At 36.5% G+C, this 7,861-nt stretch overlaps 1 pseudogene; it reads left to right on the plus strand.

Moving 5' to 3' along the window:
- Positions 1-268: 268 nt before the first annotated feature.
- On the plus strand, positions 269-980 carry LOC141488669 (nascent polypeptide-associated complex subunit alpha pseudogene; annotated as a pseudogene).
- The last annotated feature ends 6,881 nt before the right edge of the window (positions 981-7,861 follow it).

Genomic DNA, 7,861 nt, shown 5'->3' on the forward strand with positions numbered 1-7,861 from the left:
GAGAGTAATTTGGAACTATACTCAGAAGGCAATAAAACTGTGATACCCTTTGATCCAGCAATACCAGGAATAGATCTATATTCCCAAAGAGATCATAAAGAAAAGGAAAGGTTTATATGTATAAAAATATTTACAGCACCTCTTCTTGTAGTAACAAAAAATTGGAAATTGTGAGGATGTTCATCAATTGGGAAGTGGCTGAACAAGTTTAGTATCTGAATGTGATGGAATTCTATTGTTCTGTAAGAAATCCTGAGCAGCTTTTCTGCAGCCATCTTGGATCCGCGTTCCTCTCACAAAATGCCCAGCGAAGCGATAGAAACCATCCCGGCCACAGAGCAAAAGTTGCCACAGCCCCAGGCTGAGAAGGGTTTGGAACAGAGTCTGATAGTGATGAATCAGTACCACAGCTTGAGGAACAGGATTCTACACAGGCAACTATGCAACAGGCCCAGTTGGCAGCAGCTGCTGAGATTGATTAGGAGCCAGTCAGTAAAGCAAAACAGAGTCGAAGTGAAAAGAAAGGATGAAAGGCTATGTCCAAACTGGGACTTAGACAAGTGACAGGGGTTACTAGAGTCACCATTCGGAAATCTAAGAATATCCTCTTTGTAATCACAAAGCCAGATGGCTACAAGAGCCCAGCTTCAGATACCTACATAGTCTTTGGGGAAGCCAAGATTGAGGATCTCTCTCAGTAGGCACAGCTAGCTGCTGCTGAAAAATTCAAAGTTCAGGATGAAGTTGTTTCAAACATACAGGAAAATACACAGACTCCAAGTGTACAAGAAGAAAGTGAAGAAGAAGAGGTTGATGAAACAGGTGTGGAAGTTAAGGACATAGAATTGGTCATGTCCCAGGCAAATATATCCAGAGCAAAGGCTGTCCAAGCCCTAAAGAACAACAATAATGATATTGTAAATGCTATTATGGAGTTAACGATGTAACAATCCGTGGACAAAGATATTTTTTCAGTGTTTCAGAGAAGATTAAATACAACCTCATTTGAAATTTGTACTGTTTCTATCAATAAAGTTATGGCTTCTTGTTGGATGAAAAAAAAAAGAAATCATGAGCAGTGGAATTTTTGAAAAGCATGGAAAGAACTGCATAAACTGATGTTAAATGAAGTAAGCAGAACCAGAATATTATATACATTAAGGGCAACTTTGTGATGTGGATCAATTATGATGGATGCAACTCCTCTTAGCAGTTCAGGGATCAGAGACAATCCTGAGAGACCTGTTATATAACATGACAACCACATCCAGAAAAACAAAACAAAACTATGGTGTTTGAATACAAAATAAAGCCTACTGGGTTTAATTTTTAAAATTTATTTTATATATTTTATTATGATTTCTTTTCCCTTTAGTTCTTTTTTTTTTTTTTTTTTAGGTTTTTGCAAGGCAAATGGGGTTAAGTGGCTTGCCCAAGGCCACACAGCTAGGTAATTATTAAGTGTCTGAGACCGGATTTGAACCCAGGTACTCCTGACTCCAGGGCTGGTGCTTTATTCGCTGAGCCACCTTGCCGCCCCTCCCTTTAGTTCTAATTCCACTTTCACATGACTAATATGGAAATATATTAAAGACAATTGTACATGTACAACTTTTACCATCCTGTTCACTTCCATGGGGATGGGAGAGGGAAGGCAGGGTGATAGAAAAATGTGGAACTCATAAACTTGCAAATGGATGAAAGTTGGAAGAACCTTTACTAGTAATTGGGGGGAAAATGAGTACTATAAACAGATCAATCAATTTCCTCAAATTCAAACTCTGAGTCATAAAAATGTTTCACCTCTCAGATGTTTTCATTTCATCCATCCCTTCACCCCTCACTCTATCTGCTGCAGAACTTGCAAGGATGATGTGCAGAGGAATTTCAATTGCCAAACCCACCATGGCTAAAGCACAGCACATTGCCGGATGTAAAAGATACAACTTGAAGAGAAAATTTTTAAGGCTTTGGAACTTAAAAGTTAAATGGTTGCTGGGAATCTACTTTATGAAGTCCATTTGTTGGTGAAAAGGATTTTATACATTTGAGAGTGTTCAAAAGTCTCCCTCAGGAAAACAAGTCATTGGTTCTTTCTATTCAATTAATCAAACCAACAAAATCAATAATGATGAACTAGTCTATTTTTAATGCACTATTTTTTAATATTTTCACATTTAAACAGTGGCTCTGTGTTCTTTTATGTGAGTTCCTTATAGCCATCATATGGATAGGTATTAAAATTTCAGACAATAAAAAAACTTGATATTTATTAAATAGTTTTCTGTTTTTCTAGTTCTGATATATGAACATAAATTCTTTCATTCTTCATCACTGACCTTCAAGTACACTAAACTTATGTAACAATGCAACTAGACGTTCTCTGGGTCTCAGTTTTTACAATTCAACCTCTCAATTTGTAAAAGGTTGATAGCATTTCCTTTGAAGAACATGCCAGAGTAATTTTTTTTTTTTTGGCTGGGATGGTCATGACATTCCTAGATTAGGAGATGGTTAAATAAAGTTAGCCCCTTCATTTTCAAAGGAGGAATCTGAGGCCTGGAGAATTTAAACAACTTACATGATTTCATATAGATAATAAATACCAGTAGTAGGACTCATCTGGCTCTTTCCACCAGATAGCTGTGATGTTTTAATCCAGCAGGTGGGCACCCTGCAGGGGACCTGCATATCTCCTGATATTAATTATATTCACACCTAATTGATTTCTTTCAGTCACTCACACTGAAATTTTTATCTATACCAGAATAAAGGCTTTTTTTCAGGCTGTTATTTGTGAACAACCACTTATTTCACCATCTCTTTCCTGCCTACCGAAATGGTGCAATAAGACTTTCCTTCTTTTCCTCTACTCTATAACATGATATGGGTCCCTCCCTTTCTCCTGCACCATGGATTAGTTCCCACTTTGCTAACACAATTTCTTATCTATGTAAGAGCACAAAAAGTTCTAGCCATTCATAATCTAGACCCCTTGTGGACTTGGTAGATTTCTGAAAATCATTCAAGTCATCATAGCCTTCACTATATTCAATCCTGTAGACCAGATTAAGTGCCCAGTATCTTTGTTGTATATCCCTGTTGTATTGGTGCAAAATAAACCTTTTTCAAACTGTTAAACCAGGGTCTCATTTTTGTCTCAATATCAAACTAAAACTAAGAGTGTTGGCATCCAACAGATGGGCTAGTGGATTTTGGTATTATCTCATTGTCCAGGCAGCTATCTTCTTATGTTCTTGGTGAGCATGGACTAAGGCATACATTAAATAAAACTTAAAAGGTCATGTACTAGTGGAAAATAACATGGAATTTCAACTTGTACCTATAGAATACCTGTGGTACCATTCCTGATAAGTTCTGTTTGTGGATCTGCCTTCCCAAGAAGCTCATTAAGTTTTTCCTCATGCAAGGGAATTCTGTCATTTCCTATCTGTAATTTTCACCATTTGTACATTTTTTGAGAATATAAGTTCTCTGAGGGAAAGAATTGTCTCACTGTGTCTGCCATAAAGTTAGAGATTTAATAAATCTTTGATTGCTCTCAGTTCGGTCATCCAGGACCAAACACAATGGGGCTGCCTTCTACATGCCAGTCCTTCAAATATATGACTCTCGAGCTTTCATGGGAGAGAGATGCTAGACTTAAGTCTCCCTCAGTTATTAGAACTGAGAAAAAAATTCACATAATCTGCTTGTCTCATTTATAATGGCTTCCACCTCCAAGGATCATTGTGAGAATAAAATGAGTTATGATGTAAAATTCTTTGCAAACTTGTACAAATGTTAGCTATTATACCTTAATAAAGAGAATTGGAAAAAAATCAAAATCAAAAGGTTCATTTGCAACAAACTGTTAAAGCTATGTGATTCTGAATCTTCTTGGGAGTTTTTACATAAACCAATACTACAGAGCAAAACCTTTCATTCATGATCCTTAATTTCATCTTCATAACTGTTGAAAGGATATAAAACCATCTAAAAGGAATTCTTCCTCTTTGGACCCCTTTGAAAGTTTGATAAAACCTCTGGACCTCTCTCTAGAATAATTTTTTAAAACATAAAATAAAATACATAAACTGACTATTGAAATACAATGATCAAAATATGTTTTTTAAAAATTCACAGATCCCAGGTTAAGAATTCTAGTCTGAAATATTGGCTGAAAGTTTCCGAGTCATCTATTTATTCATTTGGGAAAAAATAAATAAATATAGGCATTGCTAAATACTCATAGGATTTAGAATTGGAAGGGATTTCAGAAATCATTCTACCACTCTCATTTTACAGATGAATCATTTGCCTTTGAATAAACTGAGGTTTAGATAGGTTAAGTGACTTCATGAAGGTCATTCAGTTTAGCAATAGAGTCCAAATTCAAATTTAAGTTCTTTGCTTTACAAATCCACTGGTTTGGGTTTTTTTTTTATTTTCCCATTACACACCATGCCTCTAAATTTTCTTTGAATAACTTTAACATGCTCTGATCATCATCTAATTTTCCAGCTTTCCTTCTATTCCATGCTCTCACCCTACCTAGGAAAACACTGAGTTACGATCAGAAAACTCTAGATCAATTGAGTTCAAATTCCTGCCGTTATTTGCTACCTGTTTGAAGTTAGATAAAGGATTCCCTGAACCTTTCTTGGCTTTGGAGGATTGGACCAAATGATTCTAAGTATCTTCCAGCTGCTAGGGGAAAAAATACACCACATATTGGGTTCAAAGGGAGGCTCTATCTTTTAGCTAGGTGGTAAAGTGAAGTATAGAGGTGGGGCAGTGGGTAGGGTCCAGTAATCCACTACCTCCTGAGGTAGCCTAAATCCTTGTGGGGCTCTAATTATTGGGAAAAAAATTTTTCTGACTTCAAGTCTAAATTTACCACTTCACAATTTCCAATCATTGTTCCTGAGAAGGCAGGTGCTTTGAATGGAGATTAACAATGGGGTATTGCTGCGTCTATAGTCTTCCTCCACTAACCCATCACCCCCATTTGCCACTCTTCCTAGTAACAAAACTCTGATGAGGGTGAGAATTGTGTAAAAACTACAAATTTCTACAGATTCCTACCTTGTGTCTATTAGTGGCCAATTTCCTGATTTTGTTTCACATATTTAAAAAAAAAGTTTGATCATAACTTCTTGATGTCTTGTGGATGTCTAAAATCTTGGTGGGGAGGGGAGCATAATGGAAGATTCCAGTGAATATTTGGAAATACACAGAATTTAGATGTCCAAGCACCCTGGTTCCATTTTGCTATTTAATAAGATTTAATAAGTTTGACTAATTAAAATAGCTAGGATGGTTAGAGGGCTCTAAGCAGTAAAGATTTTTATAGTTTTGATGTAAATGAAATAACATTTGTAGCCCTTTGCAAATCTTAAAGTACTGTATCAATACTACTTATTATAAAATTATTAAATGTTTTATGAATTTCTAAGCTAAATTAAGATTTATATGAATCTCTAAAATAGGAGGCCTGTTTCCTTAGTTAAAAAAAAAGAGGCCAGATTGAATCAGATTTAAGGGTCTAGAGCAAAGATGCTAAATAGAAAGTTGTAGGCATGGGCCACAATGCTGCACAAATCAGATTAAAATATAATTGGGAAATAGTTAATAAAACAAATGAAAATATAACAAAACATATTTTAAAGCTGTCAGTACAGGAACTACTGGGATCCTCATGTATAGCTTAGTGGTAACTTTCTATTTCAATCGGACACCAAAGCTCCAAAGAACCAGCTCTCTCAGTATCTTTAGACACTAAGTAAGGGATAGAATGGGGTTATGGAATAAAGGAAGGTCATGCCTTTCAAAACTGCTTTGAGGAAAAAATGGTGTGATTTGGGAAATATAGCTATGCCAAAGGTGAGAGAAAAAAGCCTTCACGTAGCCAAATCTTGCTTTTCACCAAAACTCAGGTGTTATATTTCACCCTCCCCTAGGAATAAAAAAGTATCTATTCTTTGACATGGGCTTAAGCCGCTTTACTTTTAGGGGTCCATGTACCTGGGTTGCATTTAACCCTTTAGCAGTAGGGTTTTTTTTTTAGTTTTTACAAAGGAATATTTTTTTTTAGTTTTTACAAAGGAATATTTATTTCAAAGGTATACCAAGAACATATAAATACTTCCCACAACTCCTAGGGCACATAATTTCAGTTTCTATGGAGAAGAGAAGGATTAGATTCACCATTTAGTTCAATTTCTATTTAACTTTCTTCCACCAATTTTGAAGTCCAAAGCCTTCCTGGGCTTGACTCCCAGAACCCTGTCTTCTCAGGGTTTCCCTACTGGGCTGGCAGCAATGAAGCACTAGGAATACTAGCTCCAAGGTCACTGTGCTTCATCTCCCAGGTCTCCTTCCATCTTGAACTGAAAAATTCAAATTTACCAAGACCAAAACATTAGGTCAATTTCACAGGGCCGGAGGAAAAAGGAAACGGCTGTCCCCTCATCCAGCTTACTACATGGCATCCATGCCATGGGGTGAACAAAATCTTCACCTCTAGATGCCACCAGAAAATGAGAACAAGACTCTCCCAGTCTGAACATTTTAAAATGGCAATACTTAGACATTGGAAGGAAGATTCCAAAATGTGTTCACCCAGAAGTAGGTCCCTGACATCTCCCATACAAATGCCATCTTAAATGATCTGCACATGTACTATGGTCCCATTTTACACACACACACACACACACACACACACACACACATACGCATTCAGTACATGAAAACACAAATATACACTTACATATACATAATAAATGTCTATAGCTACATATATAGGTATATATGTATACACACATATACATATAATTGCTTAAAACTGTAATAAGCCTTTTTGGGAAGTCATATATACATTGAGCTCAATTTTTTTTCCCTGAACTTTAGTCACATATCATGAATTGTTTAATGGATATTTTAAACTGTTTGACCTGTGAGAATTTCAACTAAACACAATCAAGACAAAATTCAATCTATATCTACTCCCCACCCACCAACCAAAGCCATCTGCCACTCTTCCAAATTTTCCTGTTTCTACTAAGGGCACCACCACCCTTCTAGTCACCTTGGCTTGCAACTTTGGAGTCATGCTTGAATTCTCACTCCTACTCCTTAATATTGAATCAGCTGCCATACAGAGAGGTGGGGAGATGTCCCTTCCCCACACTCTCTGTTAGACTCTGGAAGAGGTAGGAAGAAAAAGGCAAAGAAATGATATGGATCAAGAGTTCTAGTCCTCTAGTTGGCTTTCTTCTTCATAATTAGACTTTTCCTGACTGACTTTCCTTTACAGAGACTCAAATAACTTTGTCCTTAAAGGCTACTAGAGGTATAGTGAAAGAAGAGAATGTTTCAGGTTTCTTGATATCTGCTGTTGGCAGATGCATCCTTCTCTTTGTGACTTCATTTGGGGTTTTCTTGGCAGATTCTGGAGTGGTTTGCCATTTCCTTCTCCAGCTTATTTTACAGGTGAGGAAACTGAGGTAAACAAAGTGACTTTCACAGGGTCATTTAACCTAGTTCAGTATCTGAGTCTGGATTCTTAATGCCAGATTTAATTTCTATCTCCAGGTCCTATACTTATCCACAGTGTCACTTAGCTGCCTCCCTTAAATGTCTAGTGAAGTCTTCACACTTCTTTACAATTTACTTTAAAACCTTAACAACTTTTATTTCTGTTATTTGCCATTTTTATCCTCCAGTTCAGTGGTGTCAAACTCAAATGAAAACAGGAGCCACTGAAGCTTACTTAAGGATCCCTGCAAGATACTTAAAAAAACATCTATTAGGGTTATCTATGCTTTATGGTATTTATTTTGTTAAATATTTCCCAATC

Source organism: Macrotis lagotis, chromosome 1, assembly GCF_037893015.1.
Source record: "Macrotis lagotis isolate mMagLag1 chromosome 1, bilby.v1.9.chrom.fasta, whole genome shotgun sequence".
Taxonomy (NCBI): domain Eukaryota; kingdom Metazoa; phylum Chordata; class Mammalia; order Peramelemorphia; family Peramelidae; genus Macrotis; species Macrotis lagotis.